Source organism: Callorhinchus milii, unplaced genomic scaffold, assembly GCF_018977255.1.
Source record: "Callorhinchus milii isolate IMCB2004 unplaced genomic scaffold, IMCB_Cmil_1.0 Scaffold3, whole genome shotgun sequence".
NCBI classification, from domain to species: domain Eukaryota; kingdom Metazoa; phylum Chordata; class Chondrichthyes; order Chimaeriformes; family Callorhinchidae; genus Callorhinchus; species Callorhinchus milii.
The window spans coordinates 86,081,514-86,105,750 of NW_024704744.1; the positions used below are offsets into that span (position 1 = coordinate 86,081,514).

General features: G+C 42.1%; 1 protein-coding gene across 6 annotated transcripts in view; it reads left to right on the forward strand.

Moving 5' to 3' along the window:
* LOC103178003 (transcriptional-regulating factor 1) overlaps positions 1-24,237 on the forward strand; it is a 120,661-nt gene that overhangs the window by 7,145 nt on the left and 89,279 nt on the right. For 5 of the 6 annotated variants that reach the window (XM_007892460.2, XM_007892467.2, XM_007892466.2 and 2 more), the window contains exon 1: positions 7,311-7,410. The exons of the other annotated variant lie outside the window; for it this stretch is intronic. The gene's annotated coding sequence lies outside the window, so the exon portion shown is untranslated. Of the gene's footprint in view, positions 1-7,310; positions 7,411-24,237 lie in introns of those variants that run through there. 6 annotated transcript variants of the gene reach the window in all.

Sequence of the window (24,237 nt, forward strand, 5' to 3'; positions counted from 1 at the left end):
TATTTTTAAAAAAATACATAATTTGATTTTCCTTTTCCTCGATTTTTCCTCGTAGCCACTAAGAGGGTAGGGCAGGAGAGGAGAGCTAATACTTTGTTGATAACATTTTCTGCCTTCAATTTTCTTCCTCCTGTGATAATAATAATTATCCTTGCCTTTGATATAGCTCTTCATCACATCTTTGAGACGTCTCAAAGCACTTCATAGAATGTACTGTAAAATAAATTGACTGTATATTTTCTGGGCAAAACGCGGCAGTCAATTGCGCACAGCAGTGTCCCACAAACAGTTGTGGATTGAGTGACCAAATTATTATTTTTTAAAAAATTTGAAGGCATTATTACCTCTGGAAAAGCAACCCATCAGTCGACTAACAACCGGGTTCCTACTTACTGCTAGGTAAACAGAGGTGTGTGGAGTAAGGAAATTTACCCAACGTTTGGCCCTACTCAAGGGTCAAACCCAGGTCCTCTCACTTGCGAGGTGAGTGCTCTAACCGCTAAGCTACAGGACCGATCAAAGCGAAACCCTTACATGCAAATTCCTCATCAATGCATTTAACTACTTCCCAGTTTCTTTCAGTCCTCAGCACATTGCCAGATTTCAGTTGGATAAAGTGATGCATCAATTCTGAGTAAAATCACACTTTTCGGTGTTTGCTATTAAATTGTTCAATTTATAATAAAATGGTCAGAAATGTAAAGAATTGCAAAGAGGTCTGCTGTTCTCAGGAGTTTTCGAAACTCCAAATCAAATCCACACCATCTCTTGACAAGCTAGTTATGATTTGTTTTAACAGATGTCTTATTGTCTTAAATAACTATGTGTTGAGTGTACAAAACACCAAAGGAAGATTGATTGCCCGGTAGTGCAGTGTGTTTCTGTACCAGTGTGTTGCTCCATGAACAACGTAGGATGTGTTCTGGACATGTGATTCCCACTGTGGTGAGTTTCCAATCTTGTTTCGGGTCGTGTTTGGGGAGCATTAAACATTCCAATAAAGAATGGAGCACATTAGTTCAGACTTGGCCCTGGTGATCCCTTATAATTAAACAGTTCCACAAAACAAGGTTGTCTTTTTGCTCTGTCTTTGCCTGCCCTGTGATGTCTGGATATATTGGGGTATAGATTCAGAAAAATGTTTAGCAACTAGCGACTCCTGAATGTGTCTCTGGCTGGCATACTGGAAATCCACTTTGACGCCCGTCTCAATTTTGGTAGCTGAGCAGAGCTCCTGAGGGCCTACTACAACACAATTGCTGATTTATTGATCCTTTGCAACTCTCGCTGTTTTCATAATTTTTATTATTATCTCTCTTTTCATCCACAATTGGGCGATTGGTGTAGTTCCTACTCCTGCTGGTCCGCACACTTAATTTTCCTCTCTTCTCTCGTGCTCGTGAAGCACCCAGCTCACCTGGAGTACTGTTTTAATACCTCAAACAAATGGTCATTTCATGTCACAGGCATCATGGAAGAACATTTCAGTCGAGCCAGTTGTGTTCACAAAGTTACAAGCGTGCTGTAACCAGGACCCACTAATTTGGGATGAGAAACAAGAACCTTGGCTTCTTCCACTTAATCCTCCAAACCCAGGGACCCCCAAGAACAGTTGTAGCGGCCTTCAGTGCTGTGGTAAATATCAGCTGACTCAGTACAGACCTCATCTCATGGCTCAGTACTTACTTCAAGTGGTGAATTTACCTACTGAGCATTCAGATGAGATCCATTGGCAGAGTGCGGGCCGCAGATTGCCTTTGCTACCTCACTTGAGCAATACAATACAATTTCCATTTCGTTCATGGCTTTCACAACGGGAAACGTCTCAAATCATTTCACACAAGCTGGTTGGGTACCTGAGTCGAGGGAGAAAGATCCCAAAAAAACACTTAAGTCTTAAATGGGCTTTAAAAAATGTCTAACATGTGTCAGCCTGGCTCAGTGGTAGCACTCGCGCCTCTGAGTCAGAAGCTTGTGAGTTCAAACCACACATTGGGACTTGGAATCACCTAATCTAAGCTGACTCTCCAGTGCATTGCTGCTGATATGTCTGAGATGCCATCCTTCAGATGAGATGCTAAACTGAGGTCCCTTTTGCCTGTTCAGGTGGACGTTAAAGATTGCATCGCACTATTCAAAAAGACAACGGAGTTTCTCCCGGTCTCCTGGCCAACAGGTCCCCAAATATAATTAGTCGCTCTCTCCAAGGCTGTTTGTGTGACATTGCTCTGAGCAAACTGGCTATTGCGTTTTGCCCACAAAATACACAGTCTATTCTCTTTTACAGTATATCCTGTGAAGCACTATGAGATATCTTGACAATGTGATAAAACACTATATCAAATGGAAAGGATTATTATATTTTGTTAAGTCAAAGGTTTAGGGAGAAAAGTGCCCTTTGGACAAGTTTAAAAAGAATATTCACGTGTACCAATTGTCCCTATAATTCCATGTTCTAAGGGCAACTTTACTTGAAAAGATATTTAAGGAAAATAAAATAGCAAAACACACCCTTTCAAAGAAGCCTGTTATTAGGTGCCAAGCAGAGATTGGAAGAAAAGTAGGAGAGTCACTTATGAAGAAGTGATTTATCTACACATGGTCTTGAAAACCACAGACGGGAAGCTACCTTACCAGGTCTGGAGGAAGTGGCCTATGATTCACATACCAAGTCAGATGAGACAGAAAATAAATAAAAATAAAATCACTGGCAGCATTTGGATTCACCAGCCCCAAGTACAACAGAGGGCTCTCTCCCATCTAAAAAAAATCAGGTATTGTTTCTTCTGAGACCAGAAAGATGTGGCACCTCTGCCCCACCCCAGAAATCAAGATTGACAGTAAAGTAACTCCCTTCCCACATCTCTTATACAAGCAGCTAAATGTAAAAGGCATTTGTCTGTGAATAACACGTTCAAAGTGATATCACATTGAATCTGCTGTAATGTGAAACATCGCATTTTTTGTCCCACTGTCCCTTTTTGTATTGCTCCAGAGACCAGAGCACCCACACTTCTTCCAAATGTATTGGAGATAGATTTCAAGTTCAAGATCTTGTCTGAGCAATGGCAGACACATGGGTGGGAGAAAAAAGGAAATGTGCACCAAGTAGTTTGTGGGGGGGAAGATAAAAGTAAAATGGTTATGATTATATTATAGCCCCTCACTGACCTTTTGCCATTTCTCAACACTGCCTGCTCCACATTGGATTCCAATTTGTGAGATTTGCAAAAAAGGGATTTGTATATGGTCAATGTGAACTCTGCTCAGACACCAATCTACTGCCAATTCCCTGGAGCCACCGTTGGCTGCAATCCAGAAGTTGAAAATGAGAGATGAGGTCGACCTGAGACACATCTGGGTATCTGTAGGAAATTTATTTACCTATCCGTCCATTATTGTTGCAAATTAGATTCAATGAAAAATGGTGGAGAAGGAGGTGAATGGGAGGAGAGGGAAAGCAGACAGTTTGGAGTATGGAAACGTGCCAAGGCCTGGGGAACAGTTGTTGCAGAACCATTTTCAAAATGGTTAATGTGTTAATGTGCAAGAGTTTTTCTGAGGCAGTTCTATTTATCAAGCTATTAAAAACAAATGTAATTTTCCTTCAAATATCTACAGAAACTACAGTATACTGCAGGAACATTATCTGTTTCACTTTAACTGCAGTAATTGCTTGGCTTAGTGGCATTTATGTTGAACCAGTATGTTTGTTTGCTATATGGTATTTTGACCTACATACCAGAAGTTTACAAACATTGCCACTTTTAAAGTATCAGTTCAAACAAAGTAACATTTATCACACTTGCATTGTGATCCACTGGTCACAGGTTTAGGTTTGTCTTTTTTTTACACTAAACACCACCCCAATTGTTCTATCACTGTTAGCCAAATAATAAAGGGGACCAAAAATAGAGAGTGAACAGTAAATTTAAACAGGTCTGTCAGCATTTAGTTGAATGAATACACTAACAAGTGGAAGATAATGCTGACATAGGCTCACTGACTGCAAAACATTTTTTAGTTTCAGTAATTGTTATTGTTTATCTTTGCAGACCTGTGGTTCATTTATTTTCACTCTTTTTGCATTGGGCTAACCAGTCAATTTTCTTAGCTTCTGGTTACCCAGATGTTCATTTTGAGCTCGGCATTTGAGCTTGGAGGTGAGTGTCTTTCAAGGAGGAGATTTTAATAAAGTAAGTCTGCCCCTTCAGTGATAGCATCTCCATTGCCTTAGAATGGAGTTGCAATGATGTCACGGGAAGTCTGACTTGTTTTGTTAACATCCTGAGCTAAATGAGACTGCGCGAAGGTTAGAAAAGAGCATTTCAGTATCTGTATCTGTATCATGTTTAACTAGGTTCAATAAATGTAATTTAAAGTTTTCTTTAAAAATACAGTTCGATCAATTTTAATTGCACACAAATGTTAAAGGTGCCATTTATTAAACAATATATATATATATATTCTGTTACTTCTCCTCTTCAGATCCCATCAGCCATTCCTGAGCTGAAAGGTCAGACAGCAGCCCTACTCCCAGGCTCTGCCAGTGTTGCTTTTGAGCAAGCTAGCTGTGAGCAGGCAGGTTTGAATTGCCCCCAAGTGACTAACTTCCAGGTTGCTATTTGTACATATGGGAACGTATTCCTTTTTGTGTGTGGAAGATACCTAGAGGGTTAAGTTGCATTCTTCTGTAAACTAACTGGATCGTGTTTTCTTTCTAAGGAAACTGCAACAAATACTGGATTGGGGGAGGAAGGAGAAGTCTTCATATTTTATTGGGTATTACAGTATATAAAACAAAGTATAGGATAAATGTCATCACTTCACAGCTAATAAGAAAAGCACATGGTTGTGCAGTATGTAAAATGTTATGGTTATTTGAACAAAACTGATATATAGTAAACAATATTTTCAAGTTAAATATTTAGCAATGTGCCCAATTTGAACCATTTGGTTCCTTCAGGCCTTCCTCATTGTTAATACACTGTAATTTGGTTTATCAAAATATTATACCATTTAATATCTGACTGAGAATTCAATGTCATTCTTGAGGGTAGTAAAAGTGATAGTTGACCCAATACGTTATTGGGATCCAAATTTTTTATTCAATACTTGGGTGATGGATTTTAACAATTTTAGAAAAGTTGAATAATTTGAAAATCAAATTCTTTCACGAACTGATTCGTAGCTTTATTTCATACGATAAAAGTCATTTTTCATTGGCCAGGGCTTCTCCTGAAGGGCAGTGAGGTGCATTTTTATAATACCTGCATTTGTTACAGCACCTATTACATCATCGAAACATCTCAAAACGCTTCACAGGATTTACTACAAATTGTAATGACTATCTGTAGGATGATGGCATCCGGTTTTAAAGTCTCATCTGAAAGGATAGGACCTCCCCCAACATTTCACTGGAGTGTGAGCTCAAACTCACAGTGTGGGGCTTGAACCCGCAACCTTCTAACTCAGAGATCAGTTGAGTTTACCACAATGGCCTCAAGGCCCTGGGCCAGACAGGAAAAAGAATCAGCCAGGGTTCCTGCTCTTGGATGCCGTCCAGGCACCCTTGCTGATAAGTGCATGTTTGGTGGAATGCCATGTACAGATGCCAAAACTAACGCTCCAGCTTCACATTTGAATGACCGTTTCAATGAGATGTCCAAAAGATCCCATGGAATTAAATTGTAAGATTTTGTGCTGTCAGAAATCAAATGTAGGAGAAATTGTCAATCTCCTCCCACCTCCCCCAACCGCAGGCCTTGGTAGATGAAGCTACTGCCTGTTGTGCTATTGATCTGTACAAACCAAGATAATAAAATTTTCTGCCTTTGCTCACAAATGTGCAGTCTGTGATGGCAATTACCTGCAGATCACTTTGAGGTGCTTCAACATTCTTGGTGCTATGTGTCATACACAAAGATTATTATAAGATCCCAGTGTTATACGTGCTAATTCCATTCTGGGTGGCAATGTCTTGGGAGGGGCAAAATGAAACAGCCAGACGTGCTGCTCTGTGCTGGGTGACAATGAATGCAGTGACCATTACTGCAAAGTGCATGGTGGTTGGGGTGGTGGGATGAGAAGAGAAGACAATCGGACTTAAACCTTTGTGCGCTAGCCTTGTGAGTTTGCATTGTCTGGGCAACAACAGCACCTTGCATTTATATAGCGGCCTTCACATGGGGTAGCGTCCTGGAGCGCTTGACAGTGGAGGAGTCTGATCCCAAGCCAGGGGGGAGAGGGAGGGGGGAGGTGACCGTAAGCATGATCAAAAGGAAGGTCTTTAGGCACAATTTCAAAATGGGGAGGGAGGTGGTAAGGCGGAGAGATTGAAGGAGAGAGTTCCAGAGCTTTGGGGCATAGTGGATAAAAGCATGGCCGGCGATGGTGGACTGGAGGGGGCAAGGAGGCCAGAACCGGACGAACAGGTGGCTGGAGCTGGACGAACAGAGGCAGCGGGTGGTGGAGTGGGGGGGTAGGCAAATCGGATATGTAGGGAGGTGCCAGGGCATGAATAGACACATTTGCAGTGCAGCCCTGGGTGGGGGGAGGGGAGGTGAGGGAGAAGCCCAGCACGAATCACTGGTTTCCCATTAAACGAGCAACAAAACCTGACTTGCCCAACTTTAAAAAGTTTTCTTGTGAGGCTTTAGGACCCAGAAGATTAAGAAGCGAGAAAGGGGGGGTGGGGGCAGGGAAGGCAATGATAGGATCTGTTGCAATTTGGGGGAGAGGCAAAGGCACCTTTTACTTCCTGCTTTGCAAGAGATGTCTTGAAGAGCAGAACAGCTGTAGGGTGGACTATTATATATGCAGTAGATATATATAGATAGACAGACAGATATGCAATTTGCATCAGATGCAAAAAAATTGTTTTTAGGCAAAAATGGTGTGTGAGTGAGAGAGCGAGAGGGAGACCTCAACCAGAGTGAGTGTTGGCAGAGCAGCATTTGCTCAGTGAGGATCAGCAGCGCAGCGGCGTCTTCGGTGAAGGAGAGAGAGAGGCAGTGAGTGGAGACAGACACAGCACAGCACAAGGCGGCAGCAGCAACAGCAGCCGCCAGAGGAAGAAAGTTTGGCAGCAGCAGAGAGTGAGAGAGTGAGAGTGAGCTATAGTCTTGTCAACATGGCTGTGTAATGTGACTTGTGCACAGGATGCGCCCCCNTGCCCAGCTCTGCAAGCCTGAGAGTGGCACAAGTCAAGGCACACAGACAGACAGACAGACAGACAGACAGACAGACAGACACACAGCAACCTGAATTAAACAACAACAAACAAACAAACTAACACAGACCAACCCACACCTTCAAAGACTTTTTATTTTTTTTGATTGCAAAAGACCTTGTCACCTTCGTTCGTTGCATTTAAAGGGGAACCAAAGGGCATGTTGCATTTTGCAGGAGGTAGGTGGTATTTATGTGCGTTTCCCATTCCCCCACCTCCTTTTGTGTCTCTGGGGAGGAAATTAAATGGGAGGGAGGAAATTAAATGGGGTGGGCGGGGGGGAAACACTTTACTTTTGTGGGTGGATGTGCTTGCGGAGGGGGAAAAAGGTTTGCAAAAGTTGTGGGAGGGCTAAGGAAGTGTTTGCACAAAGTTCTTACTTAAAGTTTTTTTTTGCACAGCTAAAGGAGAGGCCTGGTGAGCAGAGCCATGTGGGAGTTGGTTTATGGGAGCCAGAGAGGGAGGGAGGCTTGTTACCTGGATTCCTCTCCCTTAGGCACTTTGCCTCTGCTGAGGTGCTGCTGGGGTGGGGAGGGATTGGCAGCCCTCTTAACGGTCACCCTGGGGGTGAAGAGCTGCTAGAGTGCCACTTTCCACTTGGTGTGGAGTTGTATGGTTTTTTTTTGCAACTCTTGCAATTTTTTCATCTCTTCCCCCCCCCTTGAATTTTTCTCTCTTGCAATTTTCAATGCTGCAGAGTGTGCCTGTCATGTCCCAGTGATGCACTGGTCAGAGGGAAATGGGTCAAGCTTTGCAGTGACGAGCATTATAATGTGTGTGTGTGTGTATGGGTGTGTGCTGCAGCCCTGTGGAGAGTTGGTTGAGAGCAATCAACCAGACACTTAAAAGCAGAAGTTACCCAGGAGTGCATCTCCTCTCACTCTTTTGTCCTGCCGTGGTCTTATTGACTGCCTCCCAGGGCTTTTAATAACACATAATCTTTACATTTTGATATCGAGGCATTGAGACATCTCAAGGCACTTCACAGAATGTATTGCAAAGTGGATTGACTGTGTATTTTGTGGGTGAAAAGCAGCAGTCAATTACGCACAGCAATGTCCCACAAACAGTCATGGAGTGAATAACCACATTATTATTTTAATTTGAGGCTGTAGGGGAATAATATTAATAATCCTTGTATGTGATATAGTTCTTTTCACATCTTTGAGACGTCTCAAAACGCTTCACAGAATATACTGTGAAGTGAATTGACTGTATATTTGTGGGTGAAACGCAGCAGCCAATTGCGCACAGCTGTGTCCCACAAACAGTTGTGGATTGAGTGGCCAAATTATTATTGTTTTTGAGGGATTATTACCCTTGGAAAGCAATCTGCTAATCAACTAACAATCGGATTCCTATTACTGTTAGGTAAACCGAGGCATGTGGAATAAAGATACTTGCCCAAGGTTATGCCCTGCCCGGGAATCAAACCCAAGTTCTCTCGCTTGTGAAGTGAGTGCTCTAACCACTATGTTACGGGACTCCATGGTCATTTGGCCTCATCCTCACCTACAAGGCCATTCACGGCGTTGCACCCTCCTACCTCTCCGACCTACTATCCCCCTACTTACCTGCCCGCATCCTCCGTTCCTCTGGCTCCGGTCTGCTCCACAACCCCCGCCCTAACCGCCCTACCATCGGTGGCCGGGCTTTCAGCCTCTCAGCCCCCAGGCTCTGGAACTCCATCCCCCAGTGCCTTCGCCTTGTTTCCTCCCTTTCCTCCTTCAAGGCCGGTCGGTCTCAAGACCTTTCTCTTCAACCGTGCCTTCAGCTCCCCTCTCGACTCTCTACCCCCTCCTCGCTCCCTCCCTTCCCTCCCCTCCCCTCACCCTGACCATTTCCCCCCTGCTCGGGTCCCGACCCAACTGTCCAGCGCCTTGGGACGCCCTCCCGAGATGAAAGGCACTCTATAAATGCAATCTTGTTGTTGTTGTTGTACTTGTTAATCACTCATGGAGGAATACGTGATAAATTCAGATTCATCTCTTTTAAAGCAAACAAATGAGTATTGGAGGAAGTTTGGGGATATAGATTCTTCTCTCTATCACTGGGATGCAAAGTTTAGCACAGTTGCGGGTGAATCGGGTGCAAGTGTATTTATTGTAGGTCATTTGGCCTTGGCTGTTGCTGCACTTGTTCAGTTTGATAGTCTATGGGAATTATTGTACCACTGCCTGGGGAGAATCCTCAATCACCCTTCCTGGAAACCCATTTCCAGTCATTAATTACTCATTGAGGAAAAAATACTGCTTGCAACTAACTGCCTGTCCTGCAACGGCCATTTGCAACCCTGAACCTGGGTTCTCTAGTTTGGCTTTTGTGTATCTGACATCTCTGCGCAAACACATGTTCTAGCTGAGATGGGGAGAGGTAAAATCCACCCCCCTTTTCATTCCCTTCCCCCTGAGCTCAAGTTGCTAAGATTATCCATAGCATCTCTTCAAACTGATATTCGCCAATTTGGCACAACTCCCTGCGACCTGTGCGCTGTGTGATTTAATGTTACATGGGTCAGTATTTTTATTCACTGGGCTTTGAGGAAAGCTGCAACAATTGGTTTAAAGGTTCACTCTACATCTATCCGTGTTCCTATTTTCCTCATTGTAGCTCATCAATATATATTGAGCTACAATGCGGAACAGCGCCTTGGGACATCCTCCCAACGTGAAAAGTGTGATACAAATGTAAGTTGTTGTTTATGTTTTCTTTTTGTTTTCAAAATAGTTTAATTGTTGAGAACAATAATTGAAATAAACAATAACCGTGAAACAAACAATAATAACTGTTAAATAAAAATGAACAAAATAAAGAATAATAAAAATAACAACTGTTTTGATACAACAACAAAGATGCATAGTATTTTGACTTTTAGTCACTACTATCAGTCACTAAAATATTAGCTATTATTAAGGCTATCTTTCAGGCCATTCATGGCTTTGCCCCCTCCTACCTCTCTGACCTGCTGACTCTCTACCAACCTGCCAGCTCCCTCCGTTCAGTGGGCACCGGCCTGCTCCTACCATCGGTGGCCGGGCTATCAACCTCTCAGACCCCACACTCTGGAACTCCATCCCACAGTCCCTTCGCTTCGCTTCCTTCCTTGTCTCCTTCAAGGCCGGTCTCAAAACCCTTCTCTTCAACTGTGCCTTTGGTCTCCCTCCCACCTCTCTGCCTTCCCTCACCCCTACATCACCTCTCCCCCATGCTCGGGCCCCGACACCTGGCTGTTCAGCGCTTTGGGATGTCCTCCCGACGTGAAAGGCGTTCTGTAAATATAATTTTGTCGTTGTTAATATTATTAGCGGCAAAGGCAATTCATCGGTGATATTTAACATATGACATTCTGCATCCTGCAAGTGGCTGGGTGTAGATCCACAGTATGGATCTGTTTTCAGTGGTTAATTGGGGGTGAAAGTCAGTTTTGTTTGGAGGAATGTTGGCCAGGAATAGCTGCTGCCCATATTAATGTATTACCTGTCATGCCCCTCGTTTGTTGTAGACTCCTTAATGTGCACTTGAACTCTAATTGCACTATTTTTCACTCACCTACTCTGAGAAAATGTTGAAAATGTGCTTTACATTGTTAGATGTTCTAATTTCACAACTGTGCAAATATGAGCACCATCTATTCCAAGAAATGCACTGAAACGTGCAGTATGACCACAGCCTCACAAAAGATTGGGTGACTAAGCAGCCGAGTTTTATCATTTCTAGAAAGAGTGTGAATGATTTCTGATCTTTCACACTGCAATTGAGCTGCCAAAATGTAATATTTTAAAAAAAGGAGATGGACAATTCACACTGATGGTTAAGGACTCGGTAGAATACCCTATTTTACATTAAGTACACTGTTTAAGTACATAAATACAGGACATACCAACTTTAATTTACCTTTCACAAAGTTTGTTCATCTCAAAGTGGTTTACAAAGATCATTGACCAAAGAGGGAAGGATGGATGGGCATACTTGAGGACACTGACCAAAAAGAGGTTTTTAAAGAAGATTATGAAAGCAGCATTGGAATCATTTGTTTTGGGCATAGTGCTATTTTTTTGTGGGGATGGGGAGAAAAATTCTTGTGAAGACGTAACTGATAATTCAGTCCATCCTTTATCATTTTTGCACTTTGGCCTTCAGTGGTTTGTTCTGACGACATTTCTCTCTTGTTCTTTACAGTCTCAGTTTGTTTTGTGTTTGGTACCATGTTCTTGCACCTGGAATCTGCAGCCACTCTTTAACAGATCAGCACTGTACTTACTGGGTTATCCGGTTTCAGAATGTGTATTCCAAAATCTTAGTGCTGGTTCCCTTCCCTTCCCCATTGCCTTTTGCAGACAGGAACTGAAGAAATAGGTGAACTGAGTGATTGTATGGCGACTGTGTGGCAAATTCATGCAACAACAAATTACATTTGTATAGCGCCTTTCACATGAATAGGACGTCCCAAAGCGCTGGACAGTCAGGGATCTGCACCCGAGCTGGTGGTTGAGATCAGGAGGGTGGGAGGCGGGGAGGGTAGGGGTAAGAGGGTGACCGAAGTTGCAGTCAAAGAGGAGTTAAATAACCTTCCAATTTAGAGGTAAATGCTCTTGGCCTTTGAGCTGTCTGGCCACCCCGTATATTACAGTGAAGTACTTACAATGATCGTTTCAGTGTGTTGTATTCGAATAAGAGCACTGACACCAACAGCTGACTTGCTTGCTTTGTTTCTGTGTAACAGCACAAGAGGTATTGGAATGGTGCAATGGTGTTTTGTGGGATTGAGGGACCAGTTAATTTTCTTTAAATGTTTTTGAACCTCAGCTGCATGTTTTCCTAAATGCTCAGATGATTAATTATGGTCCCACCTGTTAAAGTTGGTTCTCTCAGACGATCAGAATTTAATAATCATACAAACCAATTTATTTGCATGCTATGTTATGGCTGGGGATTTTTGATTTTATTCTGTGCCTTTTGGTTTCATTTTGATCGTTTTGTCCCGTCACAAGATATTACATTTAAGTATAGATTCACAATTTGATTCTTCTGAAAGACGTTTTAATGATTTAATTGTCAGAAACGTAATGTTTAAAAAATCAGTTTCTGTTATTGAAACAAAGATTTTTACAATGACATCAAGGGAAGTAAATACTGAAAGAATGAGCGTACAACTAATAATAATCGTTGCTTTTGACGTAGTGCTTTTCACGTCTTCTAGACGTCTCAAAACGCTTCACAGAATGTACTGTAACGTGAATTGACTTTATATTTGTGGGTGAAATGCGACAGCCAATTGTGCACAGCAGTGTCCCACAAACAGTCATGGATTGAGTGACCAAATTATTATTGGGATTTTTTTGAAGGATTATTATCTCCAGAAAAGCGATCCGCCAATCAACTAACAACTGGGTTCCTACTTACTGCTGGGTAAACAGAGGCGTGTGGAGTAAGGAAACTTGCCCAACGTTTCCCCCTGTCGGAAATCAAACCCGGGTCACTCGCTGGCGAGGTGAGTGCTCTAACCACTGAGCTACAGGACTCCACAGTTAAAGCTGTAACTGGTCGAGTACTGTTTTAAATGTATCACGGATAGTAAGATGCCTCTTGCATGAGTAATGCTTCAAAACTGGCTTCAGTTTATACTTGTCTGAAGCTGAATGTGTGAATCAGCCGTGTGACTTTCTGCTGGGTCATGTAACTTTTTAGAATGACTGATGGCGGTGACTCAGTGGCTAGTGTTAAACAAAGGAAACCAATACATTTGTGAGCTGGTGGTTAATTGGGACCTCGTGCTACAGTAACTGCTAATTGTTCTGGTTTCTCACACAGTGCGCTGCGCGTCAATAATGCCAAGTAACTAACAATCAACTAGTTGTATCCTGACAAGTTCTCTATTCTGTGCAAATTTGATGACAAGGCAGACAGATTCCATTTGCTGTTAACCAGCATAGCTAGTTTGGGCACTTCAGCCACCCTCCCATTCCATTAGTTAGCAAGTCCTGGATGAGAGCTAACTTTCTACAGTTGAACGTCAACAAGACCGAGGCTCTCCTGATTGGCTCCCGTCAGCGCCTCCACACCTCAGGCGCTGACAGCATCACCATCCGTGGTTGTACACTCCACCTCACTGAGCCAGTCCAGAACCTTGGGGTCTTGTTTGACCCTCAACTGTCCTTTCTACCCCACATCCGTGCCATGACCCGCTCTGCCTTCTGCCACCTCCGCAACTTTGCCCGGCTCTGCCACTGTCTCACACCGGAGGCCACCGAGACACGCATTCACAATGTCCAGGCTTGACAATGCAAACTCCCTGCTTGTTGGCCTCCCCAACTCCTCCCTCCATAGGTTGCAGATCATCCAGAACTCTGCAGCCTGGGTTCGCTCCCGCACCAGGCTCCGTGACCCTATCACCCCCATCCTTGACTGACTCCACTGGCTTCCCATCACACAGAGGATACAGTTCAAGATCCTGGTCCTCACCTTCAAAGCCCTCCATGGCCTTGCTCCCCCCTTCCTCTGTGACGTTCTAACTCTCTACCAACCCTGCTCCCCCACGCTCGGGTCCAGACCCCTGACTGTTCAGCGCCTTGGGACGTACCCCGACATGAAAAGCGCTATACAAATGTAATTTTTTTGTTGTTGTTTGTTTGCTCAGAAGGTATGTTGCCATGTAATTAATTTTATTCCTGAGCCACGATGATGTCTTACGTTGGTGCGGAAATCTGATCCAAGGTCTCCACTTACACTCCACCTGCTAGGTGAAGAACGACTCTCGAGGGGTGCCTGTGTCACCGCTGACACATGTCGCTCTTTGTGTAACCCTGGAGTTTACGTTTATAAACCTCAGCTTTCATTCTCTGCCTGCACAGATTATTATGATCTTGTCACATTCTCCACGATGTCTGCATGTTTGCAGCATCATTGTGTGTAATCAGCATTCTGAGATGATACCTCGCCTGAAAGGCACTACATAAATGCAAATTGTTATTGTAATATAATGCAATCGCTGGTTCTATACATGCATAGAATCAAAGCCATCACCATCTGATGCTCAGCTGCTGGGAATGACGGCAGGAGGCCGTTCAGCTAGCACTTGGCCTGGTGTGCTTGATGTGTGTTGGCGTGATGTGTCAGCCTGGTGCAGTGGTAGCTCTCTTGCCTCTCAGTCAGAAGGTTGTGGGTTAAAACCCACGTCTAAGCTGACTCTCCACTGCACTACTGGGGGTGTGTTGTATTGTCCGAGGTGCTGTCCTTCGAATGGGATGTTAAACCAAAATCAGATCTGTCCTGGCCAACAAAATACCCAGTCACTCCACTTTACAGTATATTCTGTGAAGCACTTTGAGATGTCTCAACATGATCAGGTACTCTATCAAATGCAAGGATATACAACTTTTTTGACACTTGATTGATCAACTGTGCCCATCATGAAACCTCTACCTTATAACTGTACTGTATTAATGTTTCAGTATAGGGTATCCTTTTTTTTAAAAGAAAGAACTTTAGGGTAAGCAGTTTGTGGTGAAAGCACAAAGATGCTGTGATCATCTGCAAAATGCACACAAGTACTTTGCAAGCATATACTTGTCCTCTCCACGTAAAAGGAGTTAAATCAAATGCAAGGAATATTATTTATTATTATCCTGAATGTAATAAAGATGTTGCTTGTTACTGGACTGTACTTTAATAACAGGAAATGCCTCCCATTGTTTGTGTGGTTTCCTGATGCTTTGTAATGATGGTTTGTCACCAGAAATGTTAAATTATTTTCCCTTTGAATAATCTCAAGGCCTGACATAACATTAGCAGAATTTTTTTTTGCAAAAACTATACTGCTTCCAATGCAACTATGTGAGGTGGAGAGGAGGGTGGGCATGGGGGGTTGGGGGGTGAGATAGGAGGGAAGAAGCAGAAGTCAGTCACAATTGTAGTGTAGAAAATTCTATTGGTGATTTTAGAAATGCTGAGCAGAATTACAATCAGTAGATAACTTTTTTTCACATTTTGCTGCATGTTAAAATATCGCATTCTTTGGGACATTGCTGCATGCAAATATCCTGCTACATACACAGTCACTACACTACAGTAATTCCTGTGAATTGTTTTGAGATGTTTTGACAGCATGATAAGGTACAACATCCATTGAAGGATTATTATATTGTGTTTTATTTAGTTATTCACTATTGTTCCTTTCAACAGTAGCCCCAGTTGTGACTCTTCCTCGCAACCAATGTGTTCTCGCATGACGATCATGTGTGTTATTAAGCTCTCCGGGATACTACCCTGCGTAAAGGACGCTATATAAATGCAAGTTGTTGTTGTTATGTTCCCGAAGGCCTGCTCATATCACTTTGCGAAGGAATCGTTTTTGTTGCAGTTAGTGTACATGCTCGTTGAAGTGAAGTGCTCGTCAAATAAGTCAACAGTGATCCCACTACCCAGAAGGTGGCCATTTTTTGGTACTCTCCACCTAGAATGTTTATTACACTTACAATGTTTTGCCTCTACCTTGAAGTCACACAACATTATATGACTTGTACCAGAAAAAATTACTGCCTGGGGATGACATTGCGGTAGCTCACTGTGTATTCTGGATAAATCTATCAGCATGTTGGCAGATAATGCCTGCGCACAGGGCTAATTGTAAGATGAGAGACTGGTTGTGTGTGTGTGTGTGTGTGTTGGATTGCTTTTGGCAAAAACCCAGCACAATTTTCATTCCTGAGACCGTGTTCCAGAATGCTTGATTTTTGGTCTGCAGTAAAGCTGGGAATTTTGTTTAACTTTTCAGGATGTAAGAAACACACAGCTATGCATGTAATCAAGCATGGTCAGAGACATTTAAGTACAGGAGATGTGTTGGCACATCTTCTCTGTGACCTGTTTGCTCTCTAATTGAGTTAGATTTCTCAACACTTAACCTGCAAAGACGCAGTTTGGCTGTTGTGCTCGCCTAGAAAAATAGTCACTACACTTGGTGCTGATTGCTTGTGAAGTCCTTTGAGACGTTTTCAAGGTCAAATATTTTTTTTCGTAATTCCATTTTGGAGAACGATAGAAAATAGCACACAGATCCCTTCCCCCACCATCCTTGCTGCTTCCATTCCATCGAGCCACCCAGACCTGAGCAGGTTCAACTTGGGGTTGAGATGACAGTGGTAAATGGCCCGAGCTTGATTTTCCTTTATTATCTAATCCAGGGGTCTCTAACTAGTTGAATGTGTTACCTAGTCGATTGCGATTGACTTCTTGTGGTGTCAAGAAGGGGCCTACCAAACCCCCCCACCAGTCCAGGCAAGTCCGCGCTAAATCAATACCTTGTTTCCAGTTGTCTAGTAGCAACTGAGCCGTAATACCCGTGGCGCAGCCATTAATGAAGAAAGATTGATTTGGTTGGACGATCAAAACCTTTGGCTACCACTGATCTTTTAATGTGTTACTTCCGCATAGCCCCATTCTGAATAATGCAAGGGGATATGAGTGTTTCAGCTGCATTGGGGCTGAGGTAGTGGCGGAGATGGGCAATGTTTCAGAGATGGTAGAAAGCAGACTTGGTCAGAGCCTGTTTAAAAGGTTTGAAGGAGCTTTGAGCCTTGAACAAAACACTGAAGTTCCTCACAAGCTCTGTGAGTCGGAGTGGGCTGCTGTGCAGGTTGATGAATTTAGTAAGTCAGTAAGTGTGTGTATTAGGAGTATGGGAAAATGGGATTAAAAGATCTGTCGTGAATTGATAAACTGGCTTTTCAACCTAATTAACTGCTGATATTTATGACCAACAAAACACAAATAAACTGGCGTAGCAAGCTCAACAAGACTGAACGGCCTCCGCCTGTTCCTATGTGAACTTCTAGAAACTAATATTGAGATGCTGTTAATGACATCTGATATGCTCTCCACAGCACACACCCTCGATTTTCTCCTTTACTGTTCTGAAGGTGTGAATTTACACTGCAGTGTGATTCAGTCGTCATCAGTTACCCTGTGATATCTTCCTTATTAAATGGCCTATATTCATCTCTTCAGTCAAAATGGCTTGAGCCTCCCAATGCCATGGGATCATGAGGCGATGTAAACTAACAATATTGATTTGTGTTTCGTTGGTCATAAATATCAGCAGTTAATTGGGTTGAAAAGCTGAGACTCCCTGCAAGTGAAATGACCTCTTTCACTATCACAGTGAACCGTACAAAATATTCTGTAGACGTGTGTGCTCATTTACTATATTTGTCACAGAGGATACAGTTCAAGATCCTGGTCCTCACCTTCAAAGCCCTACATGACCTCAGTCCCCTTTACCTCTGCGACCTCCTAATTCCCTACCAACCTGCCTGCTCTCTCCGCTCAGCGGGCTCTGGCCTGCTTCACGTCCCCTGCCTCGCTCGCTCCACCATTGCTGGGCGAGCCTTCAGCCACTCTGCCCCCACCCTCTGGAACTCCACCTTGCAGTTCCTTCCTTTGCCTCCTTCAAGACCTGTCTCCAGACCCTACTCTTCGACCGTGCTTTCGGTCACCCCCCTGCCCGAGCTGGGGAAACCGACCTGCAGCTCGGGTCCGAAACACTGATTGTCCAGCGCCTTGGGACGTCCACCGGACGTGAAAGGCGTAATACAAATGTAATGTTGTTGTTTTGTTGTAATCATGCAGATCAGTGAAAACTGCAACGTTGTTTGTGGGACTTGCATAAAAGTTTACACCGCGCACAATTTTATTATTTATTTCCAATTTATCATCCTATTCTTTGATTGTGTTGTTCATCTTTGGATCCTTGCTGTTGCTATTTCAAAGGGGTGGGGGGAGGCACATCTTTCTCCTGGCTAACCCGCTTTATATTTTCTCCTGATCCAAGTTTACCTCCGAAATTTCGAATGAGTTGGTTTGTTCAAGTGCTTTGAAGGCGCTTGCTATATAAATGTAAATTGTATTGCATTGAATTGTTGTTTACCAGATGTTGCTTGCCACATTAGCTCTCGCATTTTCCTACAGTAACAACATTCACTCATTTTCAGTTACCTGTTTTCTGACATTCAAAATTGTTTTTTACATGAAAGATGCTATATAAATGTAAATTATTGACGATGTCTTTTCCTTCCCTTCAAGTGCAATATCTTGTGTCTCACAAAGTTTAAGGAGTCATATTGCCCTGTAATCTAGTTGTTGAAATAACACGTTACATGTTGTATTAATCTGTACTGGTGGTGAAGCAATTCCTTTTGTTAATATCATGCAGGAAAAATGTTAGAACAGTCTTCACAGAGTTAACTATTTCCTTGCTTTCAGTTAATGTTGTGCAAAGAGCAAAGGAAGTTCCGTATCTTAAGATCAAACTTCTTGCTCTCCCCCTCCACCCCACCCAAATAATTTTATGACGTGTTATTTTTATGAAGACTTTGGTTAGATAATGTGGTTTAAGGTCAGTTCTATGGCCTGCATTGGAGCTAGACTGGATTGTCGGACGGAGGGCACGTGGATTGTGGCGGAGAGTGAGAAACTGTTTTGGTTTCTCAGTGTTGCTTGCAATGGTGCAATAAGCTTGCCCTCATGAATGCAAGCTTCAGTCTTCTCATACAGCATTGGTTGAAACCATTAAATATTTATCACCTCCATGCCCTTTGGGGAGGTGAAAATCTTGTTTATTTTGATTCTTTAAAGAATGTTTCTTCCAGGAACTACCATTTGCTGCAGCACTTGGCTCCAGTCTTGGATCTTCGATTATTGACAATTCTAGGCTTCACTATCCTTTGCTCTGAAATTGAAGAACCCACATATTCTTCACCTAAGCCTTCAAAAAAGCCTTTCTCTGCTGTTATTGAATACTGTTGACATTGCACCTATGAGCTTTTCACTCTGTTCCTAATAAGCTCCAAATATGCTCTTCATCCTCACCTTGTTGAAATCGATTTTTTTGTAGGTCTGACACATACAGAAACTCATCACCATGCTTAAGAATACCCAAACCAAACTGAGAATTCCATACATCCCACTTACACGTGGAAATCCCAGAGATGTTTATTGGAATAGAATGCACACTCTCTCTCCCTGGAGGGACACATCCTGTTTAACTAATTTTGGAGAGTATTAGCCGCAAATTGGCAAGAGCCAAGGTTTGCGGAACCCAGAGTGTGCTTTGGGGTACACTGCTTGTGTCTAAAACCACATAGCTTGCTGTTGAGAACACAACAAGACTTGTTTCATTACCCAATATTTAGAATCGAAGCCGAAATGCACCTAATCACTACATTTTGACTTATTTCTCCCACTAAATGTAAGTTATTATTACTCTTCAACCTTGATGGCCCTGCAGTAATGGCCTTAGCTCTTCTTCTGGATTTTTGTAATATTTTGGCATGGATTGATTTTGTTGCAACCAACTATAATTTCCATGTGTTCTGGACCCTGGTAACTTGAGTGGAAAGATGATGTTGCATGGAGGTGTAAACTGTTTCTGATGTTTGTTATCTATGTAGGACTGAAGGAAATCGCTTCAAATAAAAGAGCTGACACCAGCAGTTCTCAAATGTGCTTTGTCGGAAGCCTTTCACTTCTCTACATTCCTGGAAATGTACACATTATCAATGAATTGTAAATTACATTATATTTGTTCTCCTGTTTAGATTAGGTTTCTAAACTGTGGGAATTCGGGCTTCCATGCTTAAAACTACTTTTGAACCTTTCCTCTTTGCGTAACTGTTAGTCGTCGATCCATTTATAGATTGGATGGTATTTCTTTCTTTGAGACTGAAATGTAGATAAGCGAAAATTGCTTCATCTAATGCATTTACAATGAAAGATTATTTCTGTGCATCCCACTGACATAAGTGACCTTGGGTCCTATCTAGTGTAGCTTGTAGTATTATTACTGAGCAACATGTCCCTCTCAGAATATGTTACATCTATTCATAAAAAGTGAGAATACCCTTGATGAATGTGTTTTTTTTATCCCCAATGGTTTCATGATATGGGAAACCAATGAATTGTATTTTGAGTTCAAAAGGATGTTTTCTCTGTGGCGTTTTAGACTGGTTTAAAGTGTCATAATTTATTCTTTTAACTGTTTGTATTTTTTGTGTTTGGGAGTTTATTTTTAAAAAATAAATAAATATGGTTTTATCATAAATCTTTCTATGCAGTACTTACGGCTTCTGGCTTGAGGTGGTTTTAGTATCACTGTTGTTCTGGATCGAGTTCCGTTCACCAATATCACCGATGTACAGAAACCTGCTCTGGATTACAAAATGAAAAAAATGGTTTGTAAAGCAACTGTAAAACATTGTGCCAACATAGCATACGTAGACTTTCTGTACACCTTTCTTCAGGTGAATTTTGTAACTCAGTAACTGAAAATCATGTTTTATAATGTCGCAACAGTTGCTTTTCATTCCCTGGCAACTTGCCTTGTGTGTTACTTTGAAGCTTTGAAGATCACGCTTGGATCCTAATTTATCTCTCACTTGACCTAAAGTAAGGTATTGGTCAAGAAATCTATTTGCTATATGCTTGTAAAAATAGCTATTGAGCAATGCCTCAATAGCTGTTTTTACAAGCATTTAATGATTTCAGTTTTCTGGTGAACCTGAATGTTGCAGTGGATGTATGTGTCTTATCACTTGTGATATTTGGGTTTGAAATCTAGGTCAGAAAGTCAGATGAAAGCCAGCCTTTTGATGTCTGTTGAAGGTCCTGAGAAATCATGCGAGTTGTTGTGCTTGTGATCTGCTCTGATGGGATTGGCCCCATGGTGAATATAGAGAGTGAAGATAGTGGGTCATTGTGGAAATACAAATTAGCTATAGTAATTTCTCTCTCTCTCTCTGAATCTGGACTGTTTAAAACATTTCTCAGTATCTTTCTCACTGAATTTTTTTCTCCGACTCTTTTCCTCCCTCAGTAACCCTACATAAAACCTGAATGACTGAACGCATTGTTTGTTCACATTGTGTTTCAAGGCTAAATCATGAAGCATTCCCATGAAACTCATTTTTAATTTTTTTTTAACCTCAACAAATGGGGAAAACACCATTGCTGTTATGCACCCACTCATGGGTAGGTAAAAAGTTCATCGTTGTAATGCAGGGAGGGTGAAACATTGGGCAAGTTTCCTTACTCCACACGCCTCTGTTTACCTAGCAATACATAGGAACCCCATTGTTAGTCGATTGGCTTATTCTTTTTGGGGGTAATAATGCCTTTTTTAAAAAAATTGGTCACTCAATCCACGATTGCTGTGTGCAATTGTCTGCCGCATTTCTCCCACAAAAAATATATAGTCAAGTCATTTACAGTATATTCTGTGAAGCGCTTTGAGACGTCTCGAAGACTTGATAAGGCGCTATATCAAATGCAAGAAATATTTATTGTTATATGAAACTGGTTTTGATGTCCAGAGCTACTACGGACATAGTACTCCAATGTCGCGGAGGAAAAGAATGATGGATAAAGTTTTACAGAAGGATTGAGATGAGAAGTACAATTTCAACGACCGCAGGGTTTGTGACTCGTTTGCACTGCCAGTTAGTTTTTCTGAATTTTCAGTAACCAGAAGTTGTTGACGCTGAATGAGGAGTGGGGGGAAAGAAAGAAACTCTTGAGTATCCATGGCATGTTTTTTGTCTGTGTGGCTTCTTTATGTTTAAATGTCAGATGCCAAGGAGGGCCAATGTGTTGGTGTAGAACTTTGAAACAAAAGTCTGTGCTTCGCCACACAGTGGTAGAGCGTGGGTTCAAACCTCAATTCCTCCCTTCCCCCAGCCATTCCCTCCCCCATCGCAGTCAGTCCCTCCCCAACATCCAGCCTTTGCTGTCAGCACAGTAGAATGATGAATGGTGAAGCACTTCCTCAGCCAATGAAAGGAATCGTTCCAGTTCATTCATGTGGTTAGATAAGGTCAGTCTTGGCTGAGGTTTGGGAATGTTGTGTGCTAAGTAGGGGAGAAAAAATCTTTAAAAATAGCTTTTCCACAACTGAAAATTTCTTTTAACAAAAGGCAGCAGTTCACTCACAGTCTTGGGTAACAAGGTCAGCTTCCGTGTTTCCTGAGGTTTCTTTTCTTGACCATGAGAATCAAGAAAGTCCAACAAAGCTCATTTGCTTACTTGTATACAAATGTAATTTTGTTGTTGTATTTAGCTGAGCCTGTGCAAGGGTAGCACTTCCTATCATTTGATATTGGGGGAAGGTGCTACTTCAAATGTCCCATGAGATACAGGGGGCAACCTATTTACATAATGGATTTGAGCTCCAGCTGGTTATTTAATAATCTTTGAATTTGGTATTGTGCATCTCACATGAGGAGGTCATCTCAAAGCGTTTCATATGATATACTGTAGTGCGTGTGTATTTTCTGAGCGAATATTTGAAGAAAGAAATGTGCTTTACAGAAGTGTAAAGCTTGCTGCAGTGTTCAGTTTGTGAAAATATACTAAAGGCTTTTTTGCCCCAGTTAGTTATTACTGTCATTTCAGTGAATGTCTTAATCACTGGGAATTAGTGCAGGATTAGTCTCTCTTCCCCTGTGCTTGGATTGCTGTGTTTTCGGTGTATAACCACTGGTTGTACAGCACTTAAATCTGACAGTTGGTGCTGTTGAAAGTCAGAATTTTGTTTTGGAATTATTGTTGTATGTGTGTGTGTGTGTGTGTGTGTGATTAATAGAATAAGTATACTCCTGGGAAGCAGTGCTGTTGCATTTATCATCAATACAAGTTACTATATTGCAAACATCTTTTAATTGTCATGGAGCATTTGTGAGCTGGGATCCAACTGTAGTACAGTTCAGGACCAGGACTTCTCCATAGATCTGATTTGCAGTTTCCCAGAAATGATGTGAAAGGCTACAGATTGCAACATTGTGAACATCATAAATTTATTTTGTGTGTGAGAGTGGCTCATTTAAAAGTTTGGGGTGAGATTTTATAGCGGTGAAACAAACCTAGAGACCAGTGTTTTCATTTTAAGAAAAATACATCAACCTTGTGAACATGTGTGCAAAAGCAAGACTGAGTATTTTTTGGTATTTAAAATTTTGACCTAAATTACTCTGTGTGTGTGTGTGTGTTTTGGACGAATCTTTACACAGAAGGAGGTGAAAATGTAGCACTCACTGTCGGAAGCTGTGGTTGAAGTAGAAAGCGTTGATATATTTAAGAGGAAAATTGATGCATAGTTAAGTGAGAAGAGAATAAGGAGGTATAGAAGAGGGAATTAGGAAGGGTGGAGGTTCCTGTGGAGTATAAACACCAGCTCAGACTAGTTGGCCTGTTTCTGTATTGTCAGTCCATCTAATTCTGTTGGTTCTGAACTATCCTTCCTCATATGAACTAAGGCTAACTAGTATATGAGTATTAATTTGCTGAATCTTTCCCTCTGTCACTTTAAAATAGTTCTGGATTCCACACTTTATTAATAATAATAATAATCCTATTATAATAATCCTTGCATTTGATATTACATCATCAAGATGCCTCAAAACACTTCACAGGATATACTGAAGAAGTATATTTGTGTATTTTTACAGTATTTGTGGGTAAAATGCAGCAGCCACTTTGTGCACAGCAGTGTCCCACAAACAGCCATGAGTGACCAAATTTTATTTGGGGGATTTGTTGGCCAGGACACCAGGAGAAACTCCCTTCTCTTTTTGAATAATGCCATGGGATCTTTAGCATTCATCTGAACATGCAGACAGGATCTTGGTTTAACATCTCATCTGAAGGACAGCACCTCTGACAATGCAGCGCACTCCAGCACTGCATTGGAATGTCAGCTTTGACGATGTGATTCCAAGTCCCGAGATTGGATTTGTACGTGCAACCTTGTGACTCACAGGCAGGAGTGCTACTAGTGTATCAGGCTGACAGCCATTTTGACACCAAAATGGGGTAGATTGGCACTGTTTGGACTGCAGGACCAGACTGAAACCTAAGGGAACACTGTCTCTTTAAGGAGTGGAAATCGTGTGGTGCATGCTTATTGAAGCAATCAGGAAGTTGTTTTAGGGTTTAAATAAGTGCTTCGGACACCTCGGTGT